This window comes from Lactuca sativa, chromosome 5 (genome assembly GCF_002870075.4).
Source record: "Lactuca sativa cultivar Salinas chromosome 5, Lsat_Salinas_v11, whole genome shotgun sequence".
Taxonomy (NCBI): Eukaryota; Viridiplantae; Streptophyta; class Magnoliopsida; order Asterales; family Asteraceae; genus Lactuca; species Lactuca sativa.
This window is the reverse complement of record NC_056627.2, coordinates 60189239-60215197: the sequence shown is the minus strand read 5'-3', so window position 1 is coordinate 60215197 and position 25959 is coordinate 60189239.

Genomic DNA, 25959 nt, shown 5'->3' with positions numbered 1-25959 from the left:
CCTCTAATTATTCTCCCTAACCTACAAGTTCTTGAAAAGTTCAAGGTCACTCAAGCCCTATTCGAAAGCAAAGTTTATGTGTGCTCACATCTTGGAGATAAAGTCACATATTGACTAGCCGGGGGAGTTGGGTGTCAAAGTCTTGAGGAAGTTGGTTGTTGACTAGGTTCTTCAATCACTTTCTAAGTCACGTAGTGAGTTCCTTTGGGACTACAATGTAACAGACTATGACATGACCCTTAATGATCTTACCTATTTGCTTGATGCTGCTGAATCATCAATGATTTGGAGCACTGGTAAAGGAAATTTGATTGGAAGATCGACTTCCCAAACTTCCATGGACATTGACAATTGTAACATTGGAAATCCAGAAAAGCTTTCTCTTCCCAATGGAAAGGGATCAGCCATAGTCAACTCGGTTGACCAAATGGTAAAGAGAAAGGCTAAGTCTAAGATTGTCTCGTGTACCATTCCCAAAGGGTCCATATGTTTCTATTGCCAAATGAAGGGGCATTGGTTGAGAAGCTGCCCTATTTACCTGGAAGTTCACTAGGATTGTAAAAGTCAAAGTTTGACTCTACTTTGGGTAAAGTCCACTATCTAACTCTATTAAGTTCGTATTTCAGATTTTTATACATGATGTGACTAGGTCACATGTTGATGTTTTAAGAATCAAAGAAAAAAGGAGGCTTAAAGGAAGAATATGATGATTCTAATCGCGAAGATGGATTTCGATCGCATTATTTGGTGATCAGAATTTTGAGCTGTTGCTTAAGAGTGATGGTATTTTTCTTAGGAATAGATAACAATAAGTTTTCATATGCATTTGCATTATAAGGATAAGTTTTCTGCAAGTTTTTAAAATAAAAGGAAAAAGTTTTAATTTTATTTATTTTAAAATTCCCTACAATGGCATTTGTGAAAAAAATTGTTGTTTATATGATTCCATTGATAGCAATACTGGAAAATGGATTTAATTCTTTCTTTTGTGGTAGTGTCTAAATTTACCAAATAAGGAAAGATTCTCATCACCCAAGTTTCAATTGGACTGAAACTTGGAATCATGTAAGTTGTATTGTATGATGGATGTGAATTTTCATCTTTGGAAAATTAAGACTAATTCCTAGTTCACATGTATATGTGAGTCAAGTGAAGGAAAAAGGGATTGGGTAGACCTAGTGTGCGCCGGTCAGGTCCACCACAAAGTTCGATAAGGCCATTCGTCATGATTGACTAAAGTTTAGTAAAAATGGTTATACTTACAAGTTTAAGTATAATTTTGAAACATTGGAAAAGTTTCAATGTATGGAAGAACGAATGAGAAGAATCAAATTAGGCAGAAAGATAAAAGTTTCTCAAATCAAAAAAGATGGGAGAGTACTTCAGTATCATGTTTTGTGATTATCTTAATGATTAAGAAACCATATCACAATTGGTCCTCTAAGGACATCTTAGTGCAGTCCTATAGCTAAGAAAAGGAATCATGAATTGCTGAAATGGTTTGATCAAGAAGATGAGTCATACTTCGTTCCAAAACAATTTTTAGAGTCATACTGCAAGATTGTAACTTGAGTGATATATCTTAAAGAAGGTTTATAACACTTGTCAAATGTAAGAGTAAAATGTTTTCTACTGTTGTACATTTGAAATTGGTAAGTTGTGATGTTTTTGGATAAAACAAAGACCAACTAAGGCCAATTGTGTGAAGTGTTTGTCATGATAAGATTCCGCACTATCTGTTCAATATTTGTTTTGTCAAGGAATGGTCCTTGGCAAGAGAGTCTTACATGTCTAGAGGACAGTGAGAGTCTAAAAGATCCTGAAATAGTTTCAAGAACTAATCAAGAATAAAAACCTGTAATTTATCGCTAGCATACGGCTTGAGGTTTGTAACCTATCGTGTTGACATATTCCTATTTATGTGCCCATTCAAGTTAAAGTTGACTATGCATCTGAGTTCTATAAGTTCTTAGTTGTTTGCATAACTACTTGGAAGCAATGACAGACCCTGTGCTGTCAGGTGGCAAGAATTTAAGATTACACAAGTTCAGTCCATATGAGTTTGGATTTGTCACTAACATTGTCTTGTGATTATGGTTTTGACAAATTCACATGGATAGGAACACATACACCATAGAAATCTAAGTGTCATAAGGTTTCTCTCCGATTCATGAAAATGATGCTGAGGAAAAGTTTTCACTAAGTAGATTTTAAGTAGAAAGCAATTGTGATATTTGCATTCTCAAAGTCGTTAGTGGAGTGTGTAGTTAACTGACACGCTAACATGGAATTGTGAAAAATGGCAAAGGTCTAAACAATTGAGACTATGATTATGACATCCCTTTTTATAGTTCTAAAATTTTTAGACACACATGTGAGCTATCTAAGGAAAGGTGTATGACTTTGGTAAAGTTTTATCAAAGCATCTCGTATCAGAAATCTGAACTTTGGAAAGAAAGTCAATAAAGTATTGATTTCTAGAAGTCCAGCTGATTTCTGGATACATGTCAAAGCTAGTGGGAGCATAATTGTTATGCTGGTAATTATTATGCTAGTGAGAGCATAACCAATTATGATAAGTGTTGCAATTTCGCAATGTTAATTCTAGAAAAAAAGTTTCAATTGGAAAAAGTTGTTCCGCTATAATTAAGGGAGAGGAAATTATACTTCATTTCAATTCTAAAAGCTTAGATTGTTTTTTAATCATCTTTAGTCAATGATATATGTATATATATATATATATATATATGTATATATATATATATATACATATATATATATATATATATATATATATATATATATATATATATATGAATTTTATGTTGGAATGGTTCAACATGAGGAAATTTTATATATATTGTGTTGTCAAATTCGATTATGATTACGACATCCCTCTTCATAGTCGAATTATGAAAACAAAAAAAATATTTTAGCAAAAGACTGATCTAGGATGATTTCTTTATGTGAGACATCATGAATCGTGTCCTATATGCTTCAGATATAGGATCGATTACATGTGCTATAATATGTATCCTTTCTAAATTTTCCAAATGCCTAGGGAATTTAAGAAAGGAAAAGGTCTAGAATTGGATATGACTAAAATGATTAAGCAATTGTTGAGGACAATATGAGTTTTACCAAAGATTGGCTGCTCATGGACTATTGGAAGTATGGTTTAGAGTTTTGGAAAGGACCATATTGACATATTCTAAAAAGAAGCGACTCTTGTTCGGAAGTGATAGTAAAAATGGGAATGTGGAAATGTTTTCCATATTGGGGGTTGGATATTAAGATTCCTTGAGAAAGCTAGAAACTTAATGCAAGAAGGATGTTCAAAGGAATGTATATTGAATTTAAGACGTCGGTTCCAAGGAATTGATCTCCATTGGAGTACTTTATAATGTCTGTTTCCAAGTCTTTGTGACTTTGTGCATAGTTATTACAAGAGGATCAAGGCATTTGTGTTTTGAATCTAACAGATTTCGGTAAATGGCAGGAATTTGGTATTCTTACATTTACGATAGATTTGGGATTGTGAGATGAGAATCATTGGAATTATATTCAATTCATCTATTCGACAAATTAAGGATCACAGACAAACATAGTGTGCATACTTGGTATATGGCATAACTATCGTTTGGACAAACATGGTGTGCATGCTTGGAGCATGGCATGACTATTGTTTTAATTCAAGTATTAAGTTGATTTTTTGAAACTTATACAATGAATAATGTGTAATCACTATGGTGATAAATAAAAGGTGTTTTAGTTATATTCATAAGCTATGAGACCATATTGGATTCGATTATTCTTGTGTTTCACTTTGCATGTTTTGACTTCCCGAATAACTAGGTTATTCAAACTATCCATAGTCGATTAGACTTTGGAAGTATCTACTGAGGCAACACTGTCATGAAGGGTCTATCATTTGTCTGGGACAAAGTGGCTGTAGTGTTCATGAGTGCTCCTAGAATGAGATTCGAGCATTGGATTCAACCCACGCTCATTTGAATCACTTCACGGATTTTATCACGAGTGAATCATGAGACGATAATATCTTATATTCTTCAAACCTAGAGATATGGGTTGTTGACTATGAGTTGGTTATACATTGATTATATGAAAATGCATTGTAAACTCGATGTTATAAAACATGTCTTTGTGTATGATTCAACAAGTAGTAGAACAAGGATATGAGTCGAAGTTTATCCATTCCTTGTTACCCTTGGAGAAATAAAAGCAATATCTGTGGGCCCCTCGATGATTTAGTGATGACACGGTTAAGTGCTTGGCCAAGCCTGGACTGATTTCATTTGTTCAATTAGTCGGTCATCATAAATCAAAAATCGGGAAATAATAAACGGATAGAGAGAATGATTATAATCCATGTCTCAGTCCATACGATATCTAGAATGGAGGAATATATGATCTCTTATCTAATGGACAAGTCATTTACTAGGTCAGAGTTTGACAGCGGCTTTAAGAGCTACAATTGCTAGTCGGGTTTTGGAGTCATACGTAATAATAGTTTTAGACTTATCCAAGTAGGAGACTGTTGGATTAGTGTCTAAGTCCATAACTATAATTGGTATGTACTTTACCCGATTTGGCATGGTCCATTTGGGTTGGACGGCATTGGAACAATTGGATAGACAAAATGAGAAATAAAAGGATACTTATGATTTATGTTAATATATTATAAGTTCTAATATATTAATATGGAATCATATAATTTAATTAGTTTTGATCAAGATTTAATTTAGAATTAATTTAGTGATAAAAAAAGGAATGAATTAAATATGGACTCTTATATATATAAATATATAAAAATATATATATATATATATATATATATATATATATATACATACATACATACATACATACATATATATATATATATATATATATATATATATATATATATATATATATATATATATATATATATATATATATATTGTTTGGTCATGTTTTGTATGTTGCGTCTATTGGGCTCGTTAGCTAGTGTGTTTTTGTATCTCCGGTATGGGCCTGTCCATCCGTGAGTTTAGTAGGGTTTAATATAAATATAGGTGCTTGCATGCATCTTTGGTTAACGATAGAATAGATCGATCAGAGCTTTATTCAGAAGTTTATTATTGTCGTTCCTGTAACCCTAAATCCTCTACAGCGGAAGTTCTTTGTCGAGCTCTGCTGAGGATTGATTGATTTAATCATTCGACACATTTTGATCCACTCTTGTCTTGTTTAATGTTTTGTGTTCATCGCAATACCTGTTACAAAGATCTAATCGATCTTCACATTTGTTTTATAACTTATCAATTGGTATCAGAGCAGGAGGCTGTGTAATTCATACACATCTTTTCTGTGAAAAAGGTTGCGATTAGGGTTATTCCGCATTAACTAATATTTATTGAGCCGTCATCCCATAATTGACGTAACTCAGCATTTATTCGTTTTGCCCTAATTTAATATATTACAAGTCTGATCTTTTAAACAGGTTATTCGATCAAGCATGGACGAGTCACAATCAAATCCCATTAACATCTCAAACAACATTGGATCAACGACAAAGATTCCCATCCTTTACACCCAGGATTACGAAGTCTGGGCACCTCACTTTGAAGATTATGTCATTGGATCTGAGGACAATGGATATCTTATATGGGAAGCAATCGTGTCTGGATCATTCGCTCATTCAAAAACTTCAAGAATAATTAGAACTCAGAAAGAGTATAATGATCGGTTGAAAGACGTTAAAGATATTTCCCAAGACGAAAAAGATAAATTTCAGTGCAATATTAAAGCATTGAGACTAATCAGATTTGCTCTTCAATCTGATACTTTCAGGCTGGTGAGTTCGTGCAGCACTGCTAAAGAAATATGGGATAGGCTGCAAGAGTTATATTCCACAGAAGAAGATCTCGAGCATTCCATTCAAACCTTACTTTTGTCCGAGTTTGGTGAATTCAAGCACGGTCCTGAAGAAACTGTAACTCAGACGTTCGATCGCTTCAATCATCTTCTTAGTAAGATGATCAAACATGATTTTGAAAGGAAGTTGATTGAACAAAAGGTTACGTTTTTAAACGGTCTTAGATCTGTGTGGAGAGTGGTTGTGTCCACTGTTAAAGCACATGAGCAATTCAAATCTTACTCATAGGCAAAGCTGGTATGGATTTTGAAATCCCAAGAAAAGATTGTCTTGCAGGAGAAAAATGTGGTTTCTAGCTTGGGATCATTGGCTCTTCTGTCCAAAAGCAAAGGTGTGATGGAAGATGAAGACCTTAACTTAGAGGACTATGACCTTACCTCTGAAGACTATGCAATGATGGTGTCAAACCCCAAGAGGTTCATCAAAAAAAAGGTTTCCTACCAATAAGAACCGAAATTGGCAGGGAAGTTATAGTTCTGAAAAGGTCAGGGAAGAACCGAAGGCAGAAGAACCAAAGAAGGAACCGAAAGCTGAAGGAGATTAGGGGGTGAACTGCTACTATTGTGGAGGAAAGAACCACTACGCCAAAGATTGTGTCCTCAAGAAAATGGCAGAAAAGGATGAGGAGAAAGAGAAGAAGCTATGTTAATGAAAAAGCTGGAAGAGATCAGGAAGAAGAAAGCTGTCACTAACCCTTCAATGAATGCTTTAATTGTGCAGGGTTCGGTAGCAGATGATGAGTTCGGTGGCGTGGAGGTCTGGTCAACCGAATCTGAGGATGATGAAGTAAGGAAGCCATTTCATGGAAAGGCTTTTGTTGCGAAAGATGAAGGGAGCGGTGGAAAGTGCTTGATGGTGTCAAATGTATCTCAGATGAGGGGATACAACACAGACAGTGGGAATGAAGACACAAACGAGCGAGAGGACTTGTGCTTCACAACAAAACCTCTCAGTATGCAGTTTAACGAGCTTGATGAATTAATCAATAAGGTACAATCCATTTTTGTTTCATTCAAAGTCCCACAAAGTTCATACGAAAAAGAATTAAAAAATGTAAATTCAAGAATCTCTCATCTGGACAGCAGTTTAACTCAAACACGGGTCACCAATTCTAACCTAACTGACAAAATAAGCAGGCTGTCTTCAAAGAGTGAGGAACGGAGGATGTGGATCGAGCTGAAGGAGTCGGAGTTAATCAAATCCAAGGACGAAAACATTTATTTACAAAGAGACAATTTGAAACTTTTAAAACAGAGAAATGTCTTTTGTTTAATTGCTAGGCCTCTTTACACTAATATCACTCAACTTCATTTGAACTGTGAAATAGGGCAGAAAATTCATCGCATGATTTTGCCCTTCCTTGAGTTCAAGGAGGATGAAATCGACGCTGAAGCATATAATTGTGAAAGTGTAGTTTCGTCTGAGGATGTAAATCCGACATATATGTATGGTCTAGACAAAATCGAATCTTTTATAAAGTCCAAGGACCATAAGGACATGCTGAAAATCTTTTGGATGAAAATGATAAACTAAAACTAAGGACCGAAACCATACAAAAGGTTGACTCATTGAGTGCCAACTTGAGCTCAGAAAATAAAATTGATGTTGAAAAGGCATCTGAGCTTAATGAGGACGATGATATGAGTGAAATTTCTGTAGAGGATGAAGTTGACTGTTCTGAGTTTGTCAAGAGCGAACCCGAAAACCACAAAAATCTTATTTCAGAAAATTCTGTGGAGTTTGCTCGTCTGTAGCAACAAAAGTCCCCGATCCTTGAAGAAAAGGTCGTCGTATACCAAAAGGTAAGAACGACTGCAAATCAGGTGTATAAGGTCACAGGGGTAACCGAACATCAGACAGCCGAAGTCACAGCCATTGTAAACGAAGATAATGCTGATGGTTGTGATGAGTTCTTCTGGTCCGCCCCTATCGACAATGCTGACGAAACCGTTGGTCTATCAAAAAGGACGTCATGGAAAACCAAAGGCAGATATGTGCCAGAGCCTTTGAACAAGCCTGATAGCTTCGACGTGCCAAGTACTAGTGGTACAAAAGATGTTCCTGAAGAAAAAGCTATTTCTGCAAAAGAAGTCACTCCTTCAAGCGAAACATCATCAGTTCAAAGTGAACCAGCTGACAGAAAGCAAAAACAAAAGTCGAATATCCATCGTCAGCCGAAGCAGGTGAAAAACCAAAAACAACAAAGGAATCAGAGATACAAGAAGAATCTCTCTGAAAGAAAACAGTTTTGGCAATCTCAAAACGCCCATTTCTCTTATCATGACAGAAATTTAAAGTCAGAGAAAAGTACTGTTAGATCGTAAGAAAGTAATAACAACCGAAGGGAGAGGTTCGACTCCGAGGGTCATAACAACCGAAAGGATACGTTCGGTTCTGAAAATTATGACAACCGAAGGCAAAGGTTCGGTTCAGAAAACACAAGCTACCGAAAGCATAAGTTCGGTTCTGAGAGGAAAAGCAACCAAAGTTCTAGGTTCGGTCCCACTAATGATAAAAAAACAAAAGGGTCACTTAGATCCTCAAGTCAAGAAAACATCTCAGTCTAAATTCTCTCGCTCTACTTCTACTAATTCTTCTAATTCTTCTCAACCACATTCTAAATTCAATTCTGTTCGCACTCAAAAACCTAAATCTTCAACAGATTTGAAAGGAAAATTGAAGGTTTCATCAGTCGAAACTAATCAAAATCATCCCAAAGTCCAAATACCTAAACCAGAATCCAAACCGAAAGCAACAAATCCCAATAAAATTAAGGTTTTCACCATTAAAAAGAAAGATGAAACAACGTTAATAAAAAGAACATATCTTGTTGATATCTCTCTTACTATTCCTGTTCCTGTGAAAGGCTCACGTGGACCCAAGAAACTTTGGGTTCCTAAACTGCTTAATTTTTGCAGGTTATCAGTGACGAGCAGTTTGATGAAGAATGGTATATTGACAGTGGATGCTCGCGTCACATGACAGGAAGGAAGGTAGAGCTGAGGGAATTTCGGTCTCTTTCAAACGGTGGAAATGTCAAGTTCGGGAACAACTCATTTGACACAATAAAAGGCTTTGGAATGATAACAAATGGTGATTTTATGATTCGGAAGGTTGCATACGTTGAGGGACTACAACACAACCTCATCAGTGTATCTTAGCTTGTTGGAGGTACCGGTCTCAAGGTCTCATTCGATGATGAGGGTTCGGAAATAACTGAAAAGAAAACGAAAATAGTAATTCTCAAATCGGAGCGCAAAGGCGAAATGTTTCCCCTGAACCTCAAACCCATCAAAGGGAATCCAACTATCTGCTTGTTATCCAAAGCACAATCTGACGAATGTTGGCTGTGGCACCGAAGGCTCTCTCATCTCAACTTTAAGGATATCAACAAACTTTTCATTGGAGGCCATGTTCGAGGTCTTCCATTGATCAAATACGATCGAGAACATTTATGTGCTGCGTGTGAAATGGGGAAGCAGAGTCGTCAAAGTCATCCATCAATTGTAAACACTAAAGTTGTTGAACCACTAGAATTAATTCACATTGATTTGTGTGGTCCATCATCTATCGAAAGTATCGGCGGTAGCAAGTATATGCTTGTCATTGTTGATGACTTTTCGCACTTTACATGGGTGTTCTTTCTGAAGCACAAATCTGAAGCGACTCTGAAGCTAAAGATGTTTATCAAGCAGGTTGAAGTACAGCTGAAGAAAGTCGTTCGCAACATCAGGAGCGACAATGGGCTGGAGTTCAAAAATAAAGAATTCAAAGAATTCTTGGCTGAAAAAGGAACCAGTCACAGCTTTTCAGCTCCCTACACCCTTCAACAAAACGGGATTGTCGAAAGACGAAACCGATCTTTGTGTGAGGCGGCCTGAACCATGCTAAGTTTTGCTTCTTTACCTTTATATTTTTGGGCGGATGCTATTGCTGTTGCATGTTTTACGCAGAACAGGTCATATCTCAATAAGCGATACACTCTCACTCCTTATGAGATCTTCAACAACAGGAAGCCAAATGTCAAATTTTTCCATGTATTCGGCTCACGGTGCTTCATCTTCAATTCTAAAGAACATCGTAACAAGTTCGATGTCAAAGCCGATGAAGGGATATTTCTGGGCTATTCTCTCACTTCGAAAGCCTACAGGGTATTAAACAAGCGCTCAAGGAAAATAGAAGAAACTTATTATGTGACTTTTGATGATAGCTATATCAAAAAGCTAAAGGCCAACGAAGACACAGTTGGAGAAATCTTTCCTCAAACAGGCCAAGTAACAGCCTCGATCGCAAACCTATTTGAGAATTTTGTTGAGTTATTTGATGAACCAGAGAAGGCTACTCTCTCGGAAGCCAGTGCAGTAGACAACACAGTGGATCATCTGAAGCAACTCATCGAAGATGCTGCCAAGCAAATGAATGAAGGAGGATCAAGTTCCAATGAACCTCCACAACACGATGCTTCAGTTGAGGGGGAGGATCCATCTTCTTTATCACAGCCGAGCTCAGATGTTGAGGGGGAGAACAGTTCTCAAGCTGCTCCCGAACACACTACAACACCCGAAAGTACCACAACACCCGAAAGTGCTACAACACCCAAAGGTGCATCAACACCCGAAAGCTCGACACCACCCAAAACCCCTGTAGCTCCGAAAACTCAAAACACACCTAAAAGCTTATCTGTCGAGGGGGAGAATGCTGATATGCTCTATGACGATGAAAGTCAATCTGAATTAGAAGAGGTGGTAAACGCTGAATTGGATCCATCTTATGATCCAAATTACCCTCCTCTTGTCAAATGGACCAGAGATCATCCTGTTTCCCAGGTTATCGGTAATGTCTCTGAAAAGGTCCTGACCCGATCACAACTAAAGGCAAAACAAACTTCCTTATTTTCAAAAGTAGAATTCTGTATGTTTAACTCCTTCGTTTCAAAAGTTGAACCAAAGACAGTTAACACTGCTCTTGATCACTCCGATTGGGTTCAAGCTATGCAAGACGAATTGAATGAATTCGAAAGAAATAAAGTTTGGCGCCTAATTCCAACTCCTCAAGATGCCTCAGTTGTTGGTTTCAAATGGGTCTTCAGAAATAAGATGGACAAGGAAGGCAACGTGATACGAAACAAAGCCCGTCTGGTGGTGAAAGGATACTGTCAGGAGGAAGGAATCGACTATGAAGAAACTTTTGCTCCTGTAGCTAGGATGGAATCCGTTAGAATATTTCTTGCCTATGCTGCACACAAAAACTTTGAGGTCTACCAAATAGATGTCAAGTGCGCATTTCTCAATGGAGAACTTGAAGAAACGGTGTACGTGGAGCAACCTCCTAGATTCGTCAATGAAAGGTACCCCAATCATTGTTACATTTTGGACAAAGCCGTATATGGACTGAAACAAGCTCCGAGGGCCTGGTATGAAACGCTAACCAAGTTTTTAAAGATGTCCAAATTCAAACAAGGTTCGGTTGACCCAACCTTCTTTCATAAGAAGGAAGGTAACCACCTTATGATTGTTCAAATTTATGTCGATGATATCATATTTGGCTCAATCAATCCTATCTTAACGGCTGAATTCAGAAAGCTGATGGAGAGTAAATTTGAAATGAGCTCAATAGGTCCAATTAACTTTTTCCTTGGTTTAAATATTAGACAGGGACCAGAAGGCATCTTTATTAATCAGGAAGCTTACACGAAGACTCTCCTTGCAAAATTTGGCATGATGGGAGATTCAAAGGTTAAAGTTCCAATGGCGTTCGGCACCAAGCTAACTCCATCCTTGGATAAGCCAGCAGTTGATATTACGCTATATCGCCAGATGATTGGTTCTCTGATGTATCTCACTGCTAGCAGGCCTGATATAATGTTCTCTGTTTGTTACTGTGCTAGATTTCAGGCGAATCCACGTGAACCTCATATGCTTGCAGTGAAGAACATACTCCGATATCTCAAGCGAACTACCTCTTTAGGCCTATGGTATCCATCCAACTCAGGCTTCTTCGTTCAAGCCTAATCAGATGGAGACCTTGGAGGTTGTGGACTAGACAGGAAAAGCACCACGGGAGGCTGCCAATTCCTTGACGGGAAGTTAGTTAGCTGGCAATCAAAGAAACAGACTTGTGTGTCTTTGTCTACAGCTGAAGCAGAATACATTGCAGCTGCCTCTTGTACTTCTCAAGTGATTTTGATCCAAAGTCAACTCCGGGACTATGGACTCAATATGAAAAAGATCCCACTATATTGTGACTCTAAAAGTGCAATTAGGATCTGTCATAACCCAGTGCAACACTCCAAGACTAAGCACATAGCACTGAGGTATCACTTCATTAAGGATCATGTGGAAGATGGGAACGTCGAAATTCATTTGGTTCGAACCACTGATCAACTGGCTGACATCTTCACCAAAGCTCTTCCTGAAGCATCGTTAAACAAAATTCTACATGGGCTAGGTATGATGCAATCAGAGTTAGTACCAAAAATTACCTCTCAAACTCAAAAGTAAGAAGCGAAATAGACCGAACGTTCGGGTTCGGGTCTTGTACTAATGTACTGAAATGAACCGAACGCTCGGGTTCGGTTGAATAATCTGCTTTTCGCTCATCAATCAAAGGTAGTTTTCTTGGTTGTAGATCTTATGTATAATTGTTCTAAATGCATTTATCTTATTGTCAAAGTTATTCTCTTTTTTAAAACCTATTTTCTTTGGCAACCGAAATATACCGAACGTTCGGGTTCGGTTCCAAAATTTTTCTCACCCGAAATAGACCGAACGCTCGGGTTCGGTTCCAAAGTTTTTCACAACCAAAATAAACCGAACGCTCGGGTTCGGTTCCAATTTTTTTTTCTCTCTCTGTTTTTTTTGTCTTATTTTTTTTATTTCATTTTTTATTTTTTTATATTATCAAAAATTCCAAATATATTTTTTAAATAAATTCAAAAACTCCAAAAATATTTTGTTCTTTATTTTCTTTTTGGCTTTAATTTTCTTTGTGTATTCGTTTATGGGGAAATTGTTGAATTAGCTAAGTGTCCCTAGAAGCATGCTGCTGTATGTGTCCAAAGCCTTGTCTGATTCTGAATAATAGTCTTAATGACTTGGTATACACAAACCTTGTCTTCCCAATTAGGCTATCATATTTATTCTAATAATGAGCTACCTAACTCTCTTCTCACATGAGATAAGAGTTTTCTGCTTGATCTTATTTTTCTCAGCAGAGGTACTTTGTTTTCTTACACCATCTAACTTGCATTTCTTCATCACATTCGTTTCACAAACGTAACCCTTGCGACTCTCAGAAATTACCACTGAGGTTTATGGTTACACAATTACTGTGTTCATGATCTTAGTTTCGTGCCACTACGAGCTAAGTGAAACCCAAAATTCAATACCCAATACGAATTGACGGTGACCAATTAATTTGCTCTAGTTTTCACTAATGAATTGACGGATGTACCTCTATGAAATCTCAAACTTTTCTTTTGTGTGATTCCTATGAAATTGTTAACACCAGTAACGTTTCTTCCCTTGGGATCCAGTTTTAAATTTTATTTGAGATTTTTTATATATATTTCCTAGCCAAATTAAATTATCTCCAACCTACTTGTTCAATAGACTACACCGGTCTCACAAGTACTTCGTTCTCTTTCTATCTTACATAGAGATTAGGAATTTTGAATCGAAGTGAAAGCCACCCTAATAAGCCTAGTTTAAAGAAACCTTTCAACACTTCTTAATAAGTGTTTGATCATTATTCAACGGGAAACCACACAAACACTTTAAGTTCTCTTTTGACTTTGAAGGAAGAGATTCGTGTCCGGGATCATTTGTTTTGTGTCTTTATTGACATCACATATTTTCCCAAAAATATTGCTTTATTTCTTTTCATTTACACCCTAAGCACGAAATCTTTGATTTTCCTAAATTCAGGTACTATTAATTACAAGGCATTTTACTTGGATTGGCGGTTGATTAAAGGCTGTGGTTGATTTTAATCCACGTGGGAGCATTTTTCAAAAGATGCCGTTACAATTTAAAGAGATAAGATGATGACATGCTGACTCAGGCGGGAGTCTAGTCGATTTGATTTCAAACGGCGCTAAAAGGGAAAGCATGCGAATCGGAACCGTTTCATCTCCAAACGGCGCAAGAGGGGCGCGTGTGGATCAGAACCGTTTCATCTCCAAAAGGCGCAAGAGGGGCGCGTGTGAATTTGAAACGTCTTGTCTTCAAACGGCGCCTGTTGGGAAGGCGTGTTATTAGGGGCCTGACATTGTCTCTCATGCGTGATCATCGGCAACCCCAACTGTCAAGCATTAGTCAACTCCGAAAAACCCTTCGATTTTCAATCGAAGATTTGGGAAGATCTTTCTCTCTCCATAATCCCCAGTATAAAAGGCAACATAATCCTTTGTTTACCTCTTTACTGCAATTAAAATTCCCAGAGAGCAAAAATTCCTTAATCCTTTCCTGTTCATCATCTTCTCCACCTTCTTCAAGCAATGGCAGATTCATCTTCCGTTAATGCAACATCCCACATTTTGCCCATTCGCCCACAACAAAGCCTAATCATTGATTTAACCCCTCATGCTTACGACTCCTTCATGTTCCCCATCATCGAGTGTCTGAAGTTTTCTCTGATTGCTCCTGCTCTTACCAGGGCTGAAACTGTTCCGATGGAGTTCTTGTCACGGATCTTTGCGACCGCTCAGTACGACAAGGTCGTTGACAGAATCTTTTTTGAAGTCTTTGAGCACAAAGCGTCAATTTCAAAGCAAAGGTGTTGCTCGTTGTTAGGGTTTGAACCTGATTCTTCAAGGGTTAACCCTGAAACGATTCCAATGGGGCATTTGTTCAACATGTTCTATAACATGGGTTATACGGAGGTGCTTACTACAGTCATGAAGTTCAAGAAGTCGTGCCTACCTCCACAGTGGAATGGGATATTCATTGTTCTATTCAAGGGGTTATCCGAAAAAAGTGCTGGATCCGATGGTGCTAGCCGGTTATTTCTCTCCATAATGTATGGTGTTTACAATGGCATCAACATGGATTATGGGTCTGTTTTATGGCAACAACTCATCCAGAGTCTCTCCTCTACCTCCAGACATTCAGAGATCTTGTATCCAAGGTTCTGGATTCTTATCACGAAATGGGTGATGGACAAGTACCACGTCCCCATTTTCGCTGGTGCTCCAATGTCTTCGATTGGTACCTTCCATACCACGAAGATCATTGTGTCGGACGCTTCAGAGTTTCCGTTCAACGGATCTATTCCGGAAACCATGTATGGGGATGTTCCTGCTGACAGCCGGATTATCAAGACCTACAAGGGGTTCAAGCGTTCTGGTCCGAGAGAGCTTACTCCGGAAATGCTGAAATCCATTCATGACGCCGACAAGCCTACTGCAAGAGGCAAGAAGGCTGAAAAAGGAAAACAGGTGGTCAAAGGGGCAAAAGGTCCGTCTCCAAAGAAGAGGAAACCCACCAGGGCTGCTCAGTCTCCACAACAAAAGAGGAGAAAAACCCAAACCAGGAGAAAGCTGGTTATCGCTTCCTGCTCAAGCGAGTCGGATGGTGAGAGTTCTAATTCTGAAGGCTCTCAGCGTGGTAACACTCCACCACGATCTCCAACCCCTGAAGTTCAAATCCCTCCTTCTCCAATTTCCTCTCCACCTAAAACTATTCCTACTTCCATTCCCCCCATAAACCCCTCTACACAGATTCCAACCAATTCCATCCCAATACCACCCATATTTACTGAAGCAACCACAACAACCACTGCAGATGTTAGAGCCAACGTATCTGATATGGGGGTTCATACTGATGCACCCGAAACAACCCAACCCGAACCTACCCATACTTCTGCACCACCATCTTCACCCCCACCACCTTCTCCTGGTCATGCTTCAGAGGGAGAAGAAACATTCCTTGGCGGGGAGGATATGACGTTTGACTCGGTCTACTATAGTCCGTTTCAAGTATAGAGTGATGATGATAATGACGCTCCAGTTACATAAAGACATCTCAAGGAGCTCCATGACAAGATTGACTTGCTCATCGCCTCCTCTTCCACTTCTCAGTCATCCCTTTCTGAAGATGCCGTTCAGAAGATTGTTGACGCTTTCTCCAAAGCTCAGCAAGATTCCATTGCTTCTGCAACCTCCACCATAGATGCCTCAACAAAAGCCTATCAGGCTGCGACTGGAAAAGTCGATAAACTATTTTCTGATGCCTCTTCCCTGTTAAAGTCTTTACATGAGAGTGCAAATGCTGCCAAGACTACGTTGGAACCTATTGTTCACCAGCTGGTAACGTCAGTCTCCACTGAGTTGAAGTCCTTCGCTTCTTTTCGTCAAACGCTTTCAGACGACAACTCAGCCTTTCGCACCACCATTGACGAGCATCTCTCGAAGCTACAAGAAGATTTGGCTGCCGAGAACTCTCTTATGGATGTTCTAGACAGGAAGACCACCGCTCTAAAGGTCAAGAGCGTTCAAGTCTCCAACTCTCAACAGGAGATTGACTCTCTTCGGTCCGAAAGGGAGGTGATAAAGTCGTGTGTTTCGGATGTCCACTCTGCCATCTCCAACATCCTCGAAGCACATGATCCTATTCTTAACTATACTGTTAGGCATGACCTTGCAGAGAAGCTCGATCCCGCCCTTGCCCTGCTCAGCAAAATTGAAGGGCTACTTGATTTTGTGTCCATTCCAAAAAAAGGGGGAGAGAAGGAGTCAATGTCTCAACCACCTCCTTCCTCAAAGGCAAATCACACAACCGAACCTCCTCCAGTAGGCCAAGCCTCCGGTTCTGGTGTGAAAGACAAAGGCAAGAAGATTGCTGAGGAGGATGAAGATGAAGATAAAGAGACAATCGCTGATTTGTTGAAGCGAAAAAGTCGAAACGATGAGGCTGAAGAAGCAGAAAGAAAATAGATGGAAGCCCACGACCTTCTTGAGAGTAGGAAAACTCTTTTTCTTGCCTGGACTCTCGAGACAATGATAAAAGAAGCCATTGACACACCGAGTATCTTGTGGCTGGAACCTGTAATCTCTCTTGATTGTTCCAACACTGTCGACTCTCAGTTTGACATGCCACTGACCCGAAAGGCGTTCATCTTTCATGACTTTTCCAACGTTGCAGAGTTCCCTCATCCTCATCCACAGGTTGATCGGGACTTAATCAAGTTTTATCTGAAGGCTACTTAACCTCAGTATCAGACTTGGAGCGCTCAGAAAATTGTCAATGTTCGGGTGTTGAAACCGTATAGTGAAGGGAGCTTCATCAACATTCGGTTCAAGGTACTTCGGGGATCTGCTAAAACCGAACATGCTATTTCCCTTGCAAATCTACCCAACCTTAATCCCCATGATTTGATTATCTTGCACAACATTCTACTCACCAACGAAGCTGAATACGGTCCGATCATCGACCATTTCAAAAGGATGCTCGTGTGCTACATCATGGAAGTTGCTCTGATGGATCAGGAGATTGCGAGTGTATTTAAGAAGAAACCAACCATATCTCCTGTTGGCTCTGCCAGTGATCTCAACCAAATGCAGATGGATAAAATTGACTCGAGAAGGAATTCAGTCATGTTCACCAGGAACGAAGGACAAAAATGTCTTTTTGCCTTGGCTGACAAACACCTCTACACCACTACTTGTTTGGAGCATGTTATGGGGATCATCCACAGATGAAAGCAGAACTCAGCGGATGATGTCAAGTACTTTGATGACATGATTCAATGGTACATTCGGTTAAGACAGACTATTCTCGCGCTAATCTCTCGTCTGTTTGATACTACGAAGAAAGTTCCCGCTGCTGGCCCAAGTAAGAAGAAGAAGTAGTCTCGCTCCAATTTGACGCAAAGGGGGAGATTGTTGGGTCGTGTTTTGTATGTTGCGTCTATTGGGCTCGTTAGCTAGTCTGTTTTTGTATCTTCGGTATGGGCCTGTCCATCCGTGAGTTTAGTAGGGTTTAATATAAATATATGTGCTTGCATTCATCTTAGGTTAACGATAGAATAGATCGATCAGAGCTTTATTCAGAAGTTTATTATTATCATTCCTGTAACCCTAAATCCTCTACAGCGGAAGTTCTTAGTCGAGCTCTGCTGAGGATTGATTGATTTAATCATTCGACACATTTTGACCCACTCTTGTCTTGTTTATTATTTTGTGTTCATCGCAATACCTGTTACAAAGATCTAATCGATCTTCACGTTTGTTTTATAACTTATCGTATATATATATATATATATATATATATATATATATATATATATATATATATATATATATATATATATGATGGGTTTTAGGTAAAAGAAATAAACTAGAAAACAATTCCTAAGTTCACATGCAACCTACTTTAGATCTATGTTTTAACTATTGAACATATAACTTTGAATTTCAAAATAAGAACCCTAAAGGAGAGAGGCTATTTTCAAAAATAACAAACTAGGGTTTAGGAGTTACATACCTTTCAATTGTTATAGCAAACAATTGACAATCCTCTTGATCTTCTTGGAAGCTTAACACCACAAATGTAATGCCTCTAATGGAATCACACCCAAGAACTAGCAAGAAGGAAACTTGAAGGAGAGAGGGTAGAGGGAGTATGCAATTTTGGCCCTAGGGTTTCTTCAAAGAAGGAGTGACCAAATTTAGGAGCTGGGGGGCTCCTTATATAACTTAGGGATTTAGGGTTTAGGGAAAACCCTAATACTCCTTTGCTTGGGGCCTAAGATAATCCAAGGCCTTATCCAAGCCCCCTTAGACGAAATCCTTAGGGTTTCCTCTATAGATTTTGTCCACCTCCTTCCAAGGAGGTTCTGGAGCCTTCCACTCAACTATCTGATAATTGCAAACTAGTCCCTGCACTTTATAATTAATAATTTTGACCCCAAAATTAATTCTGATTAATTTCTAGCTAACTATTAATTAAATATTATGATTTCTAATTAATATATTATTTTCATAACGTATTCATTAAGCATTTATATTAATTTATTAATCTCATAATAAATTAATATCTCTCCTTTCATAATTTCGTTTTCCAGTTGCTAGGTTTGAGGGCAACCCAAAAGGACTGTGCTGTTATCAACTCAAGTACATACCATTTATAGTTATGGGCTTAGACACCTAATCCAATAGTCTCCCACTTGGATAAGTCTCTAACTATAATTGCTAGTATGACTTCTAAATTTGGCAAATTGTAGCTTCCAAAAGCTGTTGCCGAACTCTGACCCAGTCAGTTACGTGTCCTAAGATAAGTGATCACATGACCCTTCGTTCTACTAGATATCCCTAGACATAAGACATGGAATACAATCAATCTCTTTGTCCAGAATCTATGTTTCCCGATCTCTGATTTGTGATGATATAGGACTTCTAATCGAACACATCAATTTAGTCCTGGCTGGGCCCAACACAAAGTCAACACCAAATCATCGAGGGGCCCACAGATATCACTTTTCCGGTTAGGGCAAAAGGAACGAATAAACATTGACTCATATGCTTGTGTCTTTTACTCATCAAACAATACATGACAATACATTTTATAACACCAAGTTACTGATGCGTTTTCATATCACCAATGTACTGCCAACTTGCAAATTGCAACTCATATATCTCTGTTTCAAGATCATAGATATTACCGTCTCAGTATTACTCGTGATGAATTCCATGAAGTAATACTCTGAGCGTGAGTTTATCCAATACTCAAATCTCCCTCTTTAAGTACTCATGAACATTGCAACAATTCTATTGCTATGTCTATCGTTAGACAATCTGCAATCCTATTCATGACAGTCTTGATTCACTACTTACTTCCAAAAGTACGAGCGACTATGGAGTTTGAATATCATATTATTCAGGAAGTCAAAAACATGAAAAGTGAAACGCAATAATAATATCAATCCTATATGGCCCCAAAGCTTTTGAGCGTAAATAAAAAACTTTTATTTAAGCACCATATTGATTACTCATTATTCATTGCTTATTGTTTCAGAAAATCAACTTATAACTCAAATTATAACCACAATTGTCCTATGCTCCAAGCATGCACACTTTGGTTTCCTATGGTCCATACTTTGTGAAATAGATCAATTGAAAAACTTTTCATCTCACAATCCCCAATCCTTATTATTAGTATAAGAATACCAAATTCTTACCACTTTTAGAATATGTCAGATTCTAACATTTCATGCAATGATTCTTTTGTAATGTCATAGCACAAAAGTTACCAAGACTCGACTAATGAAATTACAAGGTATTCTATTGGAAATTGTTACAAGATAATTCCATAGACGTGAAGTTTCACATTCAAAGTACATTCCTTTGAACATCCTTCTCGCATAAAAGTTTCTAATCTAGACATATTTCTTAATATCCACCTCCCATTAATGGAAACATTTCCATATTTGCCATATGACAACTCATTCTTAATAGAATCTTATATATTTATAATAATGTCAATCAGTACTATACTTCCAACTACTGACAAGCGACAAATCCTCAGTGAACCTCAGATCGTCCTTTGATAGTTGTTTAATTATTTTAGTCAAAACCAATTCTAGTCCCTTTTCCCTCTTAATGCCCTAGGCATTTGGAAAATTTTAGAATGGTCAAATATTACAGCATATGCAGTCAATCCTATACCCAAAGCGTATTGGACACGATGCATAATGTATCACATAAAGACGTGATACTTTATCATCCTTTTGCCATAATATTTTATGTGCTCTGTTCCCACAATTTGAACTATGAAGAGGGATGCCGTAATCAAAATCGAATTTTGAGAATGCACTATGTATCCTTGACTAAATTTATTAATGTTTCTCGATCTAAGCTTTAGAATTTTGAAACGGAGTATAATATTCTCTCCCTTAATTATAGCGAAACAACTTTTCAACCATTGCAACTTTGCAAAGTGAATCTTTGTTTTCTAGAATTAATATTGCTAACTTGCAATACTTACGATAATAATCATGTTCCCACTAACATGATGATTATTTTCTTACCAACATAACACTTATGCTCCCACTAGCTTTGACATGTATTCAGAAAAGAATTTAACTTCCAGAGAACAATGCTTATTGAATCCCTTGAGTTCATATTTTTTAACACCTAATGCTTTGATAAGACTTTATCAAAGCTTCTTAACCTCATACACCTTTTCCTTAGAAAGCTCATATATGTGTCTAGACAAATTCAGAACTTATGTCACTAAGTCCCAAATGTTAAGACTAATTGCCAAATCTCACCATTCAAACTATGAAGAGGGATGCCGTAATCATAATCGAATTTGAGAATACAATTTTTCACAATTGTTGTCTTCTTAAAATCTTTCTTAGTGAAAGCATTTTCTCACAATCATTTTCATGAAGGAGGGAAACCTTATGCCACTTAGATTTTATGGTGTATGTGTTCCTATCCATGTGAATTTGCCCAAACCAAAGTTTGCGACAAATCCAAACTCATATGGACCGAACGTTCTCAATCTCGATTTCTTTCCTCATGGTAACACGAGTGCCCACCATGTCTTCCAAGTGGTTTAGTGATGATTGAGAAGGTTTATTCTTGATTTGTTCTTGAAACGTTTTTCAAGATCATTAAAACTCCCACTGACCTCTTGACATATATGATTCTCTTGTCAGGAAACTTTCCTAGACAAAACAAAATATTCAAGAATTAGTGTAGTTCTTATCAAGACAAAACACTTCACAAAATTTGTCCTAGTTGGTCTTTGTCTTATCCAAGACATCACAACTTACCATTTTCAAATGTGCAAGAATAAGAAAACTTTTCAAAATTCCACATTTGATGAGTGTTATAAACCTTCTCGAGACTTGTCACTCAATTCACAATCTTGGAGTATAACTCTAAGACTTGATGTTGGAGCGAAGTATGATTGACTTCTTGATTTTAACCATTTCCATAATTCTCGATTCCTCTTCTTAGACATGCAAATGCACTAAGACTTACTTAGAGGATCAATTGAGATATGGTTCCTAATCATTAAGACTTACCATAAAACAAAATAAAAAAGTACTCTCCCTTCTTCATAGAATAGAGAAACTTTTATCTTTCTGCCTACCTGACTCTTCTTTATTCGTTCTACTATTCATTGAAACTCTTTCAATCAACTCAGAGTTACACTTAATCTTATAAGTATACCAAACTTTAGTAAATCAAACTTTAGTAAATCATGACGAATATCTTTAGTAAATCATGACGAATATCTTATCTATTTTGTGGTGGACTTGATCAACGCACAACCTAGTGTACTCGATCTCATAGTCCTTCAATTGACACTTTGTCAAAGAATTAGTCTAATTGCTAAATATGAAAGTTTTTCATTCATCACGCAACCAAGTTGCATGATTCCAAGTTTCTCTCCCTAGTTGGTAAACTCTCTACATTTCCACAAATAACATAATTAAGAATCAAATCCATTCTTGCTAATAATAGAAACTTTCAAACATCAATTTTTTTATTTATACACGCCATTGAAAGGATAAATAAATAAGATAAAAACCAAAAATTTATTTTATTGCGGAAAAATTTCTTCTTACAATGCAATTCAATTGAAAAACTATGTTATTAGCAATGTATTCAAACTCCAAGTAGTAGCTCAAGAATCCAATCTTCAAGAAATGCAATCGAAATCCATTTCTTCAAGATTAGATTCAGCTCACTTCTTCCCTTAAGCTTCCTCTCTTTTCTTCGATCCATCAAAATGTAATCTTATCACATCATGAATTAAGAATCTGGAATAGGAACTTACAAGAGCTAGATAGTGGATTTCATACCTAAGGAGGAGTCATTACACTAGACTCTCCCATCTCTTAGATCTCTCAGGTAGATAGGGCAGCTTCGTCTCCAATGCCCCTTTTCTTGGCAATAAAAGCAAATGGACTCTTTTGGAATGACATGAGGAACTATCTTAGAGTTTACCGTTTCTGGATCTCCAATATCATCATTTTCAATGGCCATTGAAGTTTGGGAGTTTGATTCACCAGAAAAATTTGCTTGATCAACATGCCAAATCATTGTTGATTCAGCAGCTATAAGCAAATAGGTGAGATCAATGAGGGTCACGTCGTGATCCATCATATAGTACTCTCTAACAAACTCACTATATGATTCAGGAAGTGATTGAAGAACCCAGTTAATAGCCAACTCACTTGAAATCTCGACACCAAACATGCTTAACCAATCAATGTGTGGCTTCATCCCTAAGACGTGTGCACACACAGGTTTCCCATCTTCGTGTTTACTTGCAAAAAGGGTTTAAGTGAGCTTGAACTTTTCAAGCCTTCGAACTTGTGGGTTAGGGAGAAAAATTGGAGGAGGTGGAGGAAGTGAAGCATGATATCTTGTTCCTCGATCATATCGTGGAACATCATCTTCATTTGGAAAACTTGTTCCATGGAATTTGGGAAGACCATGATAGTCAGAACTAGACATCTACAAAAACGGGAGAAAATTCAAGTTAGTTGATAAGAATCCTTGATGTAACACCCAAATGAAACATCGAGGCTAGGATCCAACACAACATTCCACAAATTGGAAGACGGGTGCCGTAATCCAATTTGCAGAATATTTGAAGGTAGTTAAATGACGATTTACCAATTTCCACCATCAAAAACGAAAAAGAAGGTTAAATTTTATTGGAAACTCCTAGATCTTTTGGGATACATTGAAACTATTCAATGACATGTTTTAATCTCAGATTATGCTCTTCTATTTGTGATTGGGATGCCGAGGATCACAAACAAGATGTGAATAACCATGCAAATGTGCTTGGTAACCTCATTGTCTTTATCGTTAATTATTGATGTGCCGGTAAACCACACACGCTCCATCATAATGACAATTATGAGATACCCATTACTACTCTTTATTACTGCCTTTTAGTGTGCTGGTTAACTACACACGTTGCACCAACGACCAATAAAGCATAATGTGCAATTTCATGGATTAGCATACTTTTCACATTTTTCCTAAAGTAACTAAAGTTGGGATTTTGTAAAATAATGTTTTAGAATTTTCTTTAATAACATTATACTTTTAATGAGATGTAGCTGTCCTATCAAATTCGTTCTGCTAACGACCCTCCACTAATCAAGGAAGTGGTGGGTGAGAGTGGACACTCATTCAACTACCATCTTATAGGTAGTTTCCTTATACCCCCTTATGGATTAGCTTCGTGAATGAGGCATACTAGCGATTTGACTGACCATAGTCTTATACATATATAATGTTTAACTTTTAATTATAATATATATAAGGTGTGTTTTAAACTTTTAAAACTTTAGGGTTTATATATAAATTTCGAAAATTAAGACATTAATTTTAAATTTTAAATAAACCAAATTACTAGATTTAATCTTTATCTATTAATTAACTTTTAATTAATTAATTAAATCTTGTAAGGATTATCTAATTAAATCAAACAATTAATTTAATCCTAATCCATATCCCTTCTAGATTTCGAAAATATGGGGATAGGATAATTTCCTTATTTTTCTCAACCAAATAACTAGATTTAATATTTATCTATTAATTAACTTTTTAGTTAATTAATTAAATCTTGTAAGGATTATCTAATTAAATTAAACAATTAGTTTAATCCTAATCCATATCCCTTCTAGATTTCGAAAATATGGGGATAGGATAATTTCCTTATTTTTCTCAATTATACAATAAGACAACTATTATCCAAAACAAAGAAACCCTAATTCTTCTAGCATATTTCGAAAATCAAGGGAGGTGGCTAGGGTTTCCAAAACCCTAACCCTAATTTCGATTAGGGTTCATGGAGGCTAGGGTTTTTCGAAAACCCTTTGATCCAAAACCCTAAAATCGAAAATTTTGGCCTTTAGGGTTTAATGGCTATAAACCCTAATTTGCAATTCAACTATTATAGCAATTCAATTTAAAACAACAATGGCTCTGATACCACTGATGGGTTTTAGGTAAAACAAATAAACTAGAAAACAATTCCTAAGTTCACATGCAACCTACTTTGGATCTACGTTTTAACTATTAAACATATAACTATGAATTGCAAAATAAGAACCCCAGAGGAGAGAGGCTATTTTTGAAAATAACAAACTAGGGTTTAGGAATTACATACCTTTCAATTGTTATAGAAAAATATTAACAATCCTCTTGATCTTCTTGGAAGCTTAGCACCATAAATGTAATGCCTCTAATGGAATCACACCCAAGAACTAGCAAGAAGGAAACATGAAGGAGAGAGGGTAGAGGGAGTATGTAATTTTGGCCCTAGGGTTTCTTCAAATAAGGAGTGACCAAATTTAGGAGCTGGGGGGCTCCTTATATAGATGAGGGATCTAGGGTTTAGGGAAACCCCTAATAGTCCTTTGCTTGGGGCCTAGGATAATCCAAGGCCTTATCCAAGCCCCCTTGGACGAAATCCTTAGGGTTTCCCCTATAGATTTTGTCCACCTCCTTCCAAGGAGGTTTTGGAGGCTTCCACTCAACTATTTGATAATTGCAAACTAGTCCCTGCACTTTATAATTAATACTTTTAACCCCAAAATTAATTCTGATTAATTTCTGGCAAACTATTAATTAAATATTATGATTTCTAATTAATATATTATTTTCATAACATATTAATAAATCATTTATATTAATTTATTAATCTCATAATAAATTAATATCTCTTATTTCATAATTTCCTTGTCCAGTTGCTAGGTTTCAGGGCAACCCAAAAGGACTGTGCTGCTATCAACTCAAGTACATACCAATTATAGTTATGGGCTTAGATACCTAATCCAACAATGTATATATATATATATATATATATATATATATATATATATATATAGGATGGGCCAAGTTCATTTAGGTGGGGCTAAGCTTTCATGGATAGTCTATGGAGTGTTTAACCGATGAATCCTATGGAAATGAAATGTCATGGGTATTAGGGTTTACATGAATGTAACCCTAATCCTCCACACTATACAAAGAGGCCTATGGT